This window comes from Motacilla alba, chromosome 1 (genome assembly GCF_015832195.1).
Source record: "Motacilla alba alba isolate MOTALB_02 chromosome 1, Motacilla_alba_V1.0_pri, whole genome shotgun sequence".
In the NCBI taxonomy this organism is placed as follows: domain Eukaryota; kingdom Metazoa; phylum Chordata; class Aves; order Passeriformes; family Motacillidae; genus Motacilla; species Motacilla alba.
Window position 1 is genome coordinate 40,261,862 of NC_052016.1, and position 15,306 is coordinate 40,277,167.

General features: G+C 39.3%; 1 protein-coding gene across 19 annotated transcripts in view; it reads right to left on the minus strand.

Annotated features, from left to right (window-relative positions):
• TENM4 (teneurin transmembrane protein 4) overlaps positions 1–15,306 on the minus strand; it is a 1,547,018-nt gene that overhangs the window by 462,898 nt on the left and 1,068,814 nt on the right. The window contains exon 3 of one of the 19 annotated variants that reach the window (XM_038158295.1): positions 1,123–1,202. The exons of the other annotated variants lie outside the window; for them this stretch is intronic. The gene's annotated coding sequence lies outside the window, so the exon portion shown is untranslated. The remainder of the gene's footprint in view (positions 1–1,122; positions 1,203–15,306) is intronic. 19 annotated transcript variants of the gene reach the window in all.

Here is a 15,306-nt window from a genome sequence, read left to right on the forward strand (position 1 = left end):
AGAACACCAAGAGGCACACAATAACACACAATGATGGGAACTCATCCCTTTGGAAAGGAGAATAAGAATTGTTTCCAAAATCAAAGAAACTCATGGGGAAAAAAAAAAAAAAACACTAAGAGAAGTGCAAAAGCAAGAAGGATTTTGCAGCTTCACAGTCCAGAGGAACACATTTGTGTTTATCCCCTTGCTGTGGGCTTCAAATGGTGCTACATTGCAGCTTGTCCAACTGGCACTTCCCTGAACACTGAGCATTGGCTGCAGAATGTGCAGATTTCACTGCAAGATTTTATCTGTACAGTTGGAAGGCTGTTTGTGTGCACATTTCAAGTAATCCAAATTACTTCAAAGATCAGTTAGTAAATTATACAGATAAACATCTCAAGCCTGAGCAGAAGGTTAGGGGTCATTTTTGGCTTTTTTAGGCTGTCAGGAGAGAACAAATATAACTTTCTCCAAACCAGCATGCATCCTCATAACAAGTCCTGGTGCTTTTTATTGACTAACTGGACTGTGACCCTTCAAGTCAGTACTTTGTGCTTAGAAACACACATAATGCTGCAAAGGGTTGGGAAATTACAGATTGTTATCAATAATTAGTATGATTTTTTTTTTGCCATTTACTTAGTAAAAAGACAGAAAGAGCCTGGGTCAGTGGCAGTGGTTCAGGCTTGTCACTTTTCATCAGCTTAAGTGCTGAGAGCAGATGTGAATCAGGTTACAGCTAAAAGCTTTATACACCAGCATTCACAGCCAACACTGCATTGCATTTGGTTAACTTTTATACATTTGGATTCCTAAAAGGGGAAGGCTCTCAATGACTTAGAATCCATTTGAGGTAATGAGAGCTTTCTTGGAGCTAACTGGCTCAACTTTGTTAAGGAGTACATGCAAATAACCTGAATCCTGCTGCAAGCTATGCTGACAACTCAGTAGCACCCAGTACAGACAACAACAGACTACAACAAGCTTCAACGCACAGCATCATGCAGCTCATGTGAGCACCTCCACTCCCTTTTTAAGCACATAAGTCACATTTGTTGATATTAATATCCAGCAGATGACTATCTAATAAATATAGCACTCAGAAAAACCTGTATATGCATGCAAAAGGGGGCTTACTCTCTGGAACAGCTCCTTGAGTGGACTCATTCCAAGACAGCTCTTCTAAATTTCCTGTCTCCATCCAACTGCTCAGTTAGCTGAAAACAAGTAATCATGCTTAGAAAATAAAGCATTCTGGTATCTTCTGGGATGCAAATTCCCATTTTGCATTTGGAAGTGTTTGGAGACTGGCTGCAAGAACATCCATCTGCTTGCTTGCCAAAGCAAAAGGAGCTCCATACCTGTTATTAAGTCTTACACGTCATTTCCCAAGTTTGTTGCACTCTACTGGAGTGGCAGAAAGGCACCAGTCAACACCTTCTTAGTTTCAGTTAATTAGATGACCTAATTTTTAACCATGTTTTGACATGGAGCTCTGCGGATACACAAATCATGAGTCCAACGTGGTAACAGTATGTTTTAAAGTGGTTCAAGACAAGTAAAATTAATTTGGGGTGATCTTTAAGGTCCTTTCCAATCCAAATGTTTCTAAGGTGCTATTAAGATGAGCCTAGGCCAGCCCCATAGATACTGTTTTTGTTATCTGGCATATCCTTCCCACCTCAACATAAGAAATCACCCAGTCTGTGCACAGACTTGCAGAAAGGTATGGAAAAAAATACAATGTTTTTGGTAAAACAATATGCAGTCTGTATTAGCCACCACATTTTAGAAAGCTCCCGAATGCAGCTGTCAAGCAAGAAATGCAAATAACAACTCTACCCTGGCTTAAAAGTAACAGCTTTCTAAAACCCTGCTGTCTGTATCATTTCCATGTTTCTTGTCTTTTACTAACTCTATCCTACCATAAGAAAAATGTCAATTGTCTTCTTGTGCAAATCTAGGATTAATGATGTAGAGAACAGATGCACTACAGAAGAAACAGGCAGTAACATTTTTGCTTAACATACTAAGTTGTAGATAGGGTTTGAGACTGCATGCAAAAAGTATAGGAGAAAGAGATAAGGTTTCAAAAAAACAGCCTAATGGTTCATGTTTTGTTCTGCCTAGTACGTAGAAACCTGAATAATGATGACAGCAAATATATACATGCACAAATGCACACAAACAAAAAGGAAGAAATGAAGCAAAATATTTGGGTCTCTTGTAAAGCTGCCACTGGGAGAGCTATGGCAATCACTGGCAGTGATCAAAGTCTCATCATATATTTTAGCTGCTAATAGCTGGACCAGTTCCAGCTTGTACTCTAATCCTATTGCCAAATTGGCTGATGCTGTAGAGAAGCCTGGTACATCTCAGGCAATCTGAATGTGAGCAAAGGCAGCAAGAAAAGGTTAACAGCATCAAAGGTAAATTCTCAGATAAACCAGCAACTAAAAGTGCTAAAAGTCCCCGATCTTCATGATTTGAGTCAGACAGTGACCATGAGGCGGAGTCGGAAAAAAATAGCAGGAGCCATGGTGAAGTAGAAATAATTCTGTTTTCTTCTGAAGTGTGTAGCTTTCATTTCAGCTCTGGTAGAGGAAGGGTGGATAAAGGGCCAGATTCAGACACCTGAAATTAGACCTCCACAGGAGAGGCAGGTGTCTTTCTACACTTCAATTACAGTCAGAGGAGACCTAATCAGCACAGTCAGTGGAGTCTAGAAAGCCATTTAGCTGGTCAAATGCAGGTGTCTATCTCAGGGTCAGATAAATAGCCCTCCAGGCCTCATTGTCTGCATTGAATAGATCAAGTTTAAAAGGAACTTTGCCATCTAGCTCACAATTCAATTCACAATACACTAAAATTCATCTGGTTGAACGTGCTGATAAATCCTGCCCAACACTTGTTTTTTTATATCTTTATTTATTTTGATGTGGCATTTTCCAGGTCATGTGCATGCCTGTATTAAGATGAAGCAGTGAAGCAGCTCAGGTACAGCATATCTGAGACCATACTGCACCTTCCAGTACCTAAAGGGGCTACAGGAAAGCTGGAGAGGGACTTTTGACAAGGACAAAGAAGGACAGAAGAGGAGATAATGGCTTTAAATTTAAAAGGGGCAGGTTTAGAGTAGGTTTAGATTAGACATTAGGAAAAAATTCTTCACTATGAGGGTGGTGAGGCACTGGCACAGGTTTCCCAGAGAAGTTGTGGTTGCCTCATCCCTGGTGTAGTTCAGTTTGGATAGGGATCTGAGCAAGCTGGTCTAGTGGAAGGTGTCCCTGTCCATGACAAGGTGGTTGGAACAAGATGGTTTTTAAGGTTCCTTCCAATCCAAACCATTCCAGGATTCTATGGTTTACCTAAACCAGCATTCTAATTATGATATTACAGGTGTGTCTGTCAATATTACAAGGCAGACAAAAACTGCACACTGCCTTGATTGCTGTGCAACTGCAGATTTTCAGGAAGATAATAAGCAATATGTTTTTTTCAAACTGAAAAACATTTCAGGCATTTCTACATTCCCCTCATTCTGATAATGCTCACTCTCTCCTTCATAGTCATCTTCCAGCTTATCATACTTTAATGAATTCCTCCCATGCATACTTACAGATAGACAGATCTGAGACAGTAAACCAAGGCCAGTGCAATGAAAGTGGAGTACTGAAATACAAGTACCTCTCCAAAATTTGTAGCAAACATGTAACACAATCAATAAAACCCATTTTACAACAATCTAAACCCTATTTATTGTATGTTAAGGGTTATTTTATTCAGTTGTCTTTTTTCTTTCCCAAAGAAATCTCTTTGTAAAGAACAAAAAGCAGCAACTTCTAAAAAACAGATATTATTCAAAATCACCTGCACTCACAGCTTTTCATCGTTCCTCACCTTGAATCAGAAAAATCTCAAGTGAGAGCATATTATGTCCAAACAGATAGCTTGACCTCACCTAAAACAGTACACCAGGAGGAAATGAATGGAAATTGTCTTTATTTTTCATAAAAGCTTATTCTGTCCTTGAACAAAGTGCTAACAAGGAAACATTATGCTCAATTAAATTGTTTATTTCTGTAAAGTCTCCAGGCCAATGTGTTTTGTTATTGATTATGTGGAATCAAAGGCAGCATTTTTACAGGAGGCAGAAAGGGCCAAAATTTGACCTCAAACTGGTCATTTTGTTTACACTTAAATTCCTGAAATGTGCCAAACTCTGTGTAGCAACCAAAGCTAAATGATAAATCCCCACACCTCCTTATTCTGGTATAAGTAGCTCCTATGAGCCCCATACCATGGTTACACAGACTGGGAACAAAGGTACTAATTGAGAGGAGAGATGAAATCTCAAGAGTTCCTGCATACAAGCCTGCATTTAAATCACTAAAAACCAGAAAAACTTTCTCCAGACAATCATTTTTGTGCTCTATTTCTTCCAAGGTACTTTTATAAAGGAGGTCATATGTGCCCCTTTTGGTATGAAATGGAGCCCATTAAACCTGGTGAGCTGTAACACAACAGCAATGACATTGTTAGCTCGAATAATCAGCTTGCAAAACACAACTTTATTCATGGCATCAGTTCCAATGGTTTTAACAACCTTGTTGTTTTTCCACTGACATCAGTGTATGCTGAGGAGGTGTGAGGAAGAGAGCAAGAAGTGGGCAAAGTTTGGCCTGTTTGCCCGAACAGCACCACAGAGCATAAGACATTTGCACATGTCTTTTTGACTAAGTAATTTCACACCTGTCACAGGAGAGAGTCAAACACAATTCTTAAATCTTTGATATACCCTGAGGTTCCATCACTTCATCTCTCCTGAAACACAAAATTGTTCATTTCTCATTAATTGTCCTTTATGCAGAGAGTTTTCAATTAAATTGGGAGTAGTGTTACACTCTTACTTTGTGATACTAGACCCCAAAGATTAATAGATTGCTCGTAATTTCTCAATTGCCGTCTGTGTTCTATTACACTCTCATCATTTGTTCTGATTATGAGACCAAACCAGAAAGTGTCTCACAGAGAGTGGCAGTAGCCATCTGGATCCCTGTGGGAGCCATTTTGGCACAAAGAATGGCTAACTCAGTCTGAATGCAATGACAAAACTAAAGTGATTGCACAGAAGCCTACAGCTCCATGGAGGATGCCATCCAAACTTAAGCTGCATTTACTAACTCCTAAACAATGTCGTCCAACAAGGTGTCTTCATACACTATCAGCTCTGTGTGCTTCTGAGTTAGTGTGGGGTTTGCAGTAGTGTTGAAAAAGAGACTCAAAAGAAAATAAAAACCCTATAATTTTAGGAAAACCTGATTTTTAAAACTAAACCTTCTGGAAAGACAATAGTAAACAAAGTAACTGGATATATTTGCTTAAAAGAGTCACATGGTGTCACTAACCTGTTATACTTACTATCCTGCTTTTATCATTGTTGTTTCATTCTTCACCTGTTCACACAGGTGTCCTAACAAATCATTAATTCCATGCTCTGAAATATTGCAAATTTCAGAAAAAAAGTATGGTTTTATATTCACATTCTCGTCACCAAAAAAATAGCTTTATTCAGGATGTTAATAAAGATAATTCATCCTTCAACCCTCTCGGGTTTGAAAATAATTCTTGCTACGAAGAAGCAGAGCTGGAATAATCTCTTGCCGGGATTACACCAGCTGCCAAACCTCCAGTAATTGTCCACCATCATCAGTGGTTCCCTCCAAGGCTCTGAGAGACCACAGATATTTGACATAGCTCATGAACAATGATGTCCTTCACAACAGCTCTGTAAATTTTACCAGCAAGACAAGGGTTTGTTTTTGGGAAATAGTCCATGTTTTGATCTTTTTGTCCTGTGACATCTGGGGCCTCCAGTGCAAGACAGCCATGGATGGACCTGTTCGACCAGGTGCAGAGGGGGGGTCACAGATGTATCTGAGGGATGGAACAACCCTCTTATGAGCACAGGCTGAGAGAATTGGGGTTGTTCAGCCAATTCTCTTCAGGAGAAGAGCATGCTCTGGGAAAGACCTTATTGCTGCCTTAAAGAGGCTTATAAAAAAGACAGAGACTTTGCTCCCCCTTCCTCCTCCTTTATCTAAGTTTTTATTGTTGAGCAGAGCTCATGTGATATGGAATATCACTTTGGTCAGTCTGGGTCAGCTGTCCCAGCTGTGTCCCCCTCTCAAGAGCCCAGCCTACTGGTGAAGGGGGAATATTGGAGAGACAGCCCAGAAGTAGTCAAAGCACTGGCACATTATCAATACTTTTCTAGCTACCAATCCGTAGCACTCTAAGGGCTGCTATGAGGAAAAGTATCTCCATTCCAGCTAGACCCAATACAGCATCCAGGATTTTCATTTCTGGTATTTTAAGTTTTGGTCCATCTCAATTAAAATCAGTTAGAAGTCAATTTCACAGCTGTTGGTTTTTAAGATCTCACAAAAATGATAATTCACTTCTAGGCAATAATTTACTTCAGCACAGCAATTCCCAGGATAAAGCTGACACATTTTTAAATCTCTCTCACTCTCCCTTCCTCATATCCATCCTCTGTAAACCAGGGCTGCAGAAAGGACAATGATCTTTTTTCTTGAGAAGTATGGGAAGGAAGGAAACTACAGATCTGTTTAACTCACCCACAGCCACATCTCACTGAAATTAGTTTCCAAGTATAAGGTGAACAGGACCTGTCTGTGCCTTTTCCATTGAAATCTGAACCCGCTCTGTGCTTCACCTTGCCTACACTAATGGCATCTCATGGAAAGACAAGCCCGAATGCAAGACATTCCCAGACTGGAGCTTCAGAGTTTTGGGGTTTTTTTTTTGGTTTGGCTTTTTTTTTTTTTTTTTTTAAATGTGAAATCTCCTTTTTCTTGGTTAAAAATATTTGGACTACATTTACATTTTGAAACCTATCCTAAGCACCCTACTGATGGATCAGAACAAGATCGGTCCTCTGGTGAAATTTATTTTTTAAATACAGGTTGAAAAAATTGTGCTTGAAACCTTAAACACATTTTAAAGTGGATAGTTAAACTCAATTACCCCCATGGGGGGTGGCATTTAGTGCAAGTTGGTTGCCAGTACAAGTCTATTTAATATATTGTATGTTATTTCTTTCAGGTTTATTTGGTTTATATTGGACTGCATGGAATCAAAAATAGATGGGGTAATAGGCATTACCTAAAGTTAGGTACTTGGATTGCTCACAGGGGTAAGAAAGATGGCAAAGAGGAGTATTACACCCCGGACCCCCAAATCCAGCCAGGGGCTGCACCTAGATGATGCAGAGCACCTCTGGAATGCAGCCAAGAGAGGGATGCCGTGGGGCTTGGTTCGCTTCTCTAAGGAGTACAGGAAGACGTGCCCAGATCCAGTGGAATTCAATTCACATATCTTTTGAGAGCAAATCTAAGCCCAGCATTGTGAAATTTGAACATTGAATCATTAGCTCAGCTGGTATATTACTGACTTCTGGTAAATTTCAAGCTTATCTTTCCTCAGGGACAAAATTCAGTTTATTTGTATAGTAAGTAGCAAAATGATGCCTTGATCTCAATTAGTTGCTAATGTTATATGAACACACATCTTTAATAACCACAGTCTACAGAGGCCTGAAAAAAGTTCAGGTAAAAATAATCTGGATTTAGTTGAATCCTGAAAAAGCTCTGTTTCCAACACCGGGTCTAAACATTACCCAAGTTTACCTTCCCTCTCCTAAAGACCATGCTTTCAACACTAATGAATTAACACAGCTCCCACAAAGCCAGTGGGATTATGCACGTACAGCACTAACTGATAATTGAAGCAAATCCATTTCCTTCAACATTATTTTCACATCTTTTCCCCAATGACTGGCTCCCACTTATTTCTACATAAGTTATTAAAGTAGATCATATGCCATCTGCCTTCAACCTTACCCTCCATTACCTACGTTTGACATGGTTAGTTTTGAAGAGGTCTACAACTGTAATTAATGTATTCCCAGTCATCTACTGAACATGGAGGCAGCCTTTGTTTTATTTTGTAAGGCATTCTGTGCATCAAAGTAAGTTTTCATGCAAATTATCAATTACTGTATCCCAGTGTATCACTGGCAAAGTGCTTTTAGATGGTGAGACATGAATGCCACTGTAGAAACATTTCTCATATATTCCTGATGTGGACAAACATGCCTTAACTGTAGCCCACTACTAAAGTAAAAAAAAAAGGCACCATTTCAAAGAGTCAAACATCTGCCCAATTACAAAGGACAGCATCAGAGCACTTAAACAAAAACACAGCAGGGAATTTAATCATGAGAAAACTGAAGTGAAAGAAGGTTTTGTATGGGCAGAGCTAGTTTTAGTTCTTTCATGGCAAAAATAAAGGGGTCAGAGAGATCAAGAGGTCACCCATTCATGGGTTAAAAAAAAAAAAGAGAACAAAAAAGGACTTTTCTATAATCTACTATGCAGTGCTAGGAAATGTCCAGATCAGGGTTTCCCCACCCTGTATTCTACCCACCTTGAAGGATAAAGAAAACAAAATCCTTGGGCTTCAACCTCCCAGCCAGCTTTTATCATAATCCATATTATTCGCAAAATAGACTGGAGGTGACTTATGTGGTGACCTCTCACCACAATTCAAAACGAGTCTTAATGAACTAGGGTAATTCATTCCTCTGGCAGAGCTTATGAGATAAGGCAAGGCTGCACTGGTGGGCTCAGCAGACTGAAATGTTAATCTTTTGTAGTCCCTGCTCCAGAGGACCCCCAGGTCAAATCCTGGTGCTGCCGAGAAGCAGAAGTGCCTTTGTTTGGGGTTGGAGAAGCATGGTTCTTGATTGCAGTGTTGCCATTCATTCTGCAGAATGTAGTGTGCGTGTGTGATAGTAAAAACAGCCTGTAAAGTTATTTAAAACCATACAACAGAACTTTCTGTTGAGAGGCAGAGAACAAAGGCTTAAAATAAGAAAAGGAAAAAAAAAAGAAAAAAGAAAAAAAAAGGGGGGAAATATTTAAGGAGTCTGAAACAAAAAGAAAATAAAGCTGAGGTCCCAACCTGCACTTCTGGCCCTTGTCCTCCTCTCTGGGTCATTAAAAATCCACTGTGACATTGCTTCAAGAATTAGAAACTCCAAGTGGAATGGCTTTGATTATTCATTACAAAACAGGAATGCATACCATTTCACCCTACAGTAGCAGCAATAGTATGATTTACCTTATCAAATGGGATAGGATGTAAACATCTCTCATTTTCTCTCTTTCCTGCTCCTAGATAAGCTAGCTGCTTCTGAACTCCAGTGTACAGAGCAATCATTGGGATTTTTTCCTTTGAATCAGTAAAACAGAGATGATGAGAAAGATAAGGATCTGTTTAAAGTTACAGTGGAAAAGTATGGAGCAAAAATTGGTCTGAAATTCCCAGATTCCAAGTTCCTGCCTTAGTTCTCCTGCTTGTGCTTTTCTTTCTCTTGGCCCTGGCAGCATTGGCAAGGCAGCAAAACCAGTAAAAAGGTCTTTGGAAATCTGACTAAAAAAAAAAACAAAACAAAAAACAAACAAACAAAAAAAAACAACAACAAGAAAATTATAAATTGCAGGCCTGAATGTAAATAAAGTAATGGAGAAGAGTTAGCAAGGAAGGTCTAAAAGACTTCCTCGGAAAAAGAGAAGAGTGGACATAAAGTTAGAAAATAGTTTTAAACTGATTAAATGGTTTGCTACACTCTATCTCTTTTTCAAGAAGATAGCAAGGTAGATGTACACAGGAAATAGAACTTCTCTAAAACTTCTCTAATACTGTAATAGCAGACTCTAGACTGCTGAAAAATTATACTTAGGTAGAGAAAATATACCTGGGAACTGCTCATAGGCATCCTCAGCAAGTTCATCCTGGATGTGGCACATTTGTGGCCAGCAGAGATCAGCCTCCTGGCCAAGTCCAGGACTAGAGTCAAAAGACCAGAGAAAAAAATCTTGGTTTTTCTTAAGTTATGGTGAAATTTATGCTATACTGTAATTGTGTTGGAATGTTGGGCTGTAGGCTGACCTCAGTGAGAGGAGAATGTGTGGTAGAAGCTGCTTCAAACTACTGACAGATTTCTGAATTTATTAGAAAATTATTCTGATATTGAGAAATGCAGCTGGACTTCTGCCTTTGTGCTCAGGGGTGATGAAGGACCAGTTCTGAGATGCTCTCAGTATACAGCATTTTAAAGCATTGTCTCTTTTGGTTTTTTCCTTGTTCTTTTTTCCATGTTGAACTTGAGACTGTTTGAATGATGAACCACACAAAACACAATTAACTGCCATGGAAACTACTCAGTTTTCAGCTCAATGTGATCAACTCACTTGCACATTATTGTTGCTGTTGTTACTATTATTGCTATTAATTTTTAGAAGTAGAGTATGACTAATGCACCTATGGATGTGTGGATATTGTACGGCATGGAAAGGCAATTTGGCTTTAGTTATAATGTTGCATTTTTCATCCTGACCTAATTTCTGCAAAGGAGAAATGAGAGAAAGGCTGTTTCCAGACAAGAGCCAATTCTGGGGTTGGGTTTGAATAGGGGTGAGCGCCACATCACATCAGAGAGGCTGCAGGATCCTCTCAGTGGAAACCTTAGTCAATAGCCACGATCTCTCATGCAGGCGCTGGGATTGGGTAACTAGGACAGCAGGCATAAGGACCATGACAGAGGGCAAAGGACACCCGCCTCCAGAAAGAGAAGTTCCTCCAAATTTACTGTCAATAATCTTACATCAGTGTCTGCTGCAAACACATTTCATCCTTGCATGCATCCTTTAAAAATAGGAACAAGATTTTTAAAATAATTTTTGTCTTTTTTCCCTTATATTAATATTTATTTTTTACTCACTTGCACAGCTCACAGACTTCCTAGGACTGGTCCTACAACCAAGTCATCAATGGAGATAAAAGCAAGACTGGAAATTGAACTTGGGTGCTGCATTAAGAAGGCTCACCACTTTATTTCTGGGTAATTAAAGCTACTCATGGTTAGATTTGTGCAACAACTAGGAGGCGTGATTTCAACAAGTTGGTAATTTTCTTTTGTGGCCAAGCACTTGAAAAATATTTCTGCTGTGATACTAACTCATGTCAATGCAAGCTAGTCACCTAAGTTAAAAAACACTTTTGCTCTGAAGGCTGCATTCCTGTGAAATTATAGGGAAAGCATTTTCTTCATTACTTTCTTTTAGATGGATCTATAATGACTTTTATCAAAAAAGAGAAATTAAAAGAGGAAAGAATATCTACCATGGAGAAATATAGTTCGTGAGCTCAAATAAAATATACAGCTACGTTATCACAGAGTAAAGTCATATAATTAAACCCATTCTTTTATTTCCTACAAGTTTGTACATTACAGTCCACTGAACCAAAAGGCCAGATCACTCAGCTACCTAGATCCCTTGCAGTCTACTTAGCCAAGGGTGAAATTAATTGAAATTCAATGGTAATATGCTGATTTACAAGTAGAAGATCTTTCTCAGAATACCGTAGAAGTCTCTTTTGCTTTTGAATGGAGAGTGATTCGATTTAGATTAGAGAACGTATAGAAACATAGAAAGATAAACAGTTGCCATGGCCTTTTCTTAGATCATAAAAATAATCGGATTCAGGGCTAGCTTTCTAAAAAGAACAATCTGCAGGAAGAAAAATAAAGGAGCATCTTAAGCTGCTGTCACCACACTCTAAAGTGCCCACACAATAGGTTCACTTCAGAGTGAAACCAGTTCTCCTTTTGGTTCATTTGCTGACATTGTCTGATGGGCAGCTTTGCTCTTTGCAAAGAACAGTTCAGAAATCCTGAGTGAAAGGTTCAGAGCTGGACAGAGAAGACAATCATTCATCCATTTCACGATCACAAAATTCAGGCACCTATGTGGCTTGTGAGCAACTGAAAACCAGGATGTGAAAAAGGCTGCTTGCTCCTGGAGCAAGTGTCTGAACTTGGGCCCCCAGAAGTATTTTACCAGAAATCTGCCTGGAGGGTCTTTTTGCCATTTGCTTGTCTGCTTCCCTCTGTCTCTGAAAGGGTTTCTTTTTGATGAATGATTGCTATCTGCCACCACTCCCCTTTAGGTGAAACATTATACCATTTAAACAGCATTGATCAAAGACCAGGGAGTAAAATACAAGAAAGAGAGAAAATACCTCTGTCTGGAAGTGTTAGAAATCCAGGAGAGCAAATCTGGGTCTTGCTCACTGGTTAGTTATTGAAAACACAAGACTTTGCTTTAAACACCCCTGAAGCATCACATATAACTTCTGCCTGACTAACCAATGGAGGAAGATGCCAAAAGAGTTGCTGCCTAAATAGGAATGCATTTGTGACCAAATAAAGAGCTATCCCTGGATACCAGGGTTTTGTGTAAGCAGAGCACTTATACAACATCTGAGTATCTGGGCTGCTGACCCAAAAAGTAAGATGCTGTCTTGTGCTCCTCTGCCCATGTGTCTACCCTCTCTTACTCAAACACCTTATTAGAAAACATTACCCCTGACAGAAAGTTTACGTGGCTCTCTGAGGCTCAGACCACAGAGATCTTGAAGTGAGCTAAGGTCAAAAAGCTGTTGCTAAAAATGTTATTTTAAAAAAAAAAGGCTTTGAGCATTAAATCTGCTTATTAATGTCTAAGGTCCTCTCTCAGTCAAAAAAAAAAAAAAAAAATCTGTTGAGTTTCTTTTGCATGAAGGCTAACAAAGTGACAAGCAAAGTGAGCAGGACTTGGCATTAATGTGCCCCAGTGACTGTCCTCACTAGCAAAATCAAATTTTGTCCACTATCAAATTGCTGGGATCAGCTAAGAACAACGAGCTAGGAGCTAGACATTCCATGAAGAGCCAGTATTATACAAACCCATGTTTTCACTACAGAACCTCTAAAAAAAGAGCTGGATCCTTCTGCCTGTTATTCTGATCCCAGAGAGACTCTTTATCTTTAGCAAGCGTGCTTCTAATTCATAGTCCCAGCAAAAAAGTTACGAGCTGAAGTAACAGGAAAGCTGCTGTACTACTGCTGTCCTTAGAGGCAAGATAAATGGCACAGAATGTTCCCTTCCTCCCTAAGGCTCCCCCACCTGATTGAGAAGTTAGTTCAGTGTGTTGCCTCACTTGCTAAATTGCCACTTAGAGGAAGACACAGTTAAACGTGGTCACCACTGGAGATACGCCTCCTGTGAAGTGATGAAGTGGTCAGGTGGCCACTAGATAAGCCAGCTAAAGAGGGTCAAGAAAGCTGTCCTCCACTTGATAGCAGCATCTTAATAGCTTTCTAAAAACAGTAGGCCATCAAGTACCCAGACAATTTAATTTCACTTCTCAGCTGGAAAATAAGTACAGTACTTAGTTTCATTCAGAAAAGAGAGGGAAAAAGAGAACTCATCTGCCCATTGATTAATTTGTTCACTCATTACCTGTGTAAACTCCAATCTACTGTAAGCTGCAAACTTTCAGGAAACTTTCTATGCCAATATGCGATGACACTTTACCATGAGTATTTTCCCTGACACCTTTGTAAACTCTTAGCTTGCTTGGCTGCCTTGTTATGCTACAGGAAATGTCTCTGTAGCATTCAGAGATGATAGTAACAGCATAAACGTATTCCTGTTACTCTACCTAGTAGTGATACAGTTAATAACATGGATGTACTTAGTGGGCACCTCTATCTCTTTAGGCTTGTGAAAAAGTCTGGTCCTGAGTTAGTTTTCCAATTCGACACAGATTGCAAGAAAGTGTGAGTCACTTACAGTCCTCCAGAGTTTCTTGCAGACTTGCACAGACACAGACACACTGTTAAATTGTATTCTCTACTGAATGGTTAAACAAAAATCTGGAGAAGGTCCAGATTTTCCCAGCTTCTTCATAAATGGTTCAGGGCAGACATCTTTTCATTTTGTCATTAACTGGATTGGATGATACTTCATTATGCAAATGACAATGTTTGGAGATTTCTGTACCTATTTTTTTGGTGTCGATTTAGAAAGTAGCCAAATAACTAAGATAAAACAAAGATTTGCTTTCTGCTTTGCTCAATCTTCATCAAAGTGGGACTGCAGTCACAGAGTACAACCACAGTAAAGATCCCAGCCATAAGGCTCCTCACAGCGAAGCCACTGACTACTGTCAGATTAATGTGCACTGGAATCAGGGCAACAGACAGTCTGGAGTGGCAAGAGCAAATCTGTGATTTATCTGCCAAATTTAGGACGTGTTGTATATAGTGACTTACAGTAGTATTTGAAACGTCTTTTGCTCCAGTCATGCACTTTAGTCAGTGCTTTGGTATGGCTACAGCTCTTCAGCCCTGCATACTAGACTTGACAAGCTGAAGACATGTCTATGGGTCTACAGCTTCATGGAGACTCCATCAGTGCTGGGGATGCATGGCATTTCACCACAAGAAATAATGGTTCTAACTTGTCTTGATGAAACTGTTTTGACTGGTCAATGAAAGTCTGTGTGGTAACTGAAAAACTTTAATATTGTTATTAATTATTAGTGTAATCAGAATTGTCCCTTTCAGTTTTCTAAGCTACAATACATGCTTTTTCAAATCACTGAATGTAAATGCTTTCAAATAAGACAGTCTGGAAATCCCTTAAAGTGCTCCCACCAATGTTATTCTGCCAGAGTCTTTTATATTCTGTGCAACTTCACAGGCAAAAATCTCATCAAGGTACCAAATTAAACTGTCATGCTGCTCTGTGACTCCTGAACTACTGGCACGCCCCAGCTGTAATGCATGTTATTAATAACACCAAGTTGTCGGGAAAACAGTTTCCAGGTCATATTGTAAAGGCAGCTAATTGGTAACAATGAATGACAGATTTCCTTCAAAGTTCTGGAAATAACTGGATGCAAACAATGCCACATGACGCAAAATATAGAGACAGACAAGATTAATACTTACTTTTGTCACAATTGTACCTCTTACTAAGACCTTTCTAAAAAGCCAAGCCCAAGTATTTGCAGAGAATCTAAAGTATTCAAATGCTTCACTTTCCAGACAGGAATTAGTTTGCAGTCAGCATAGCAGGAGAATGAATAAATAATGTGGGTCATGGTTGATTATTATTGTTAATCTATAATAACTAGCTAGCCAAACATAAAGTAAAGGTTAAATTTCCAGAGGTGGTAAGATACTATTGATAGATTCACTTGCTCAAATTAAGACCATCAAGTTTATACTTCAGATTCCCTCTTTAACCTTTGGAGAAACAGAGGCACTGCTGGGACATAATTCATCACATCTGCAACAGCTGTGAACAATGCCTCCTTTAATAGTGCCTCTTCTTAACATCA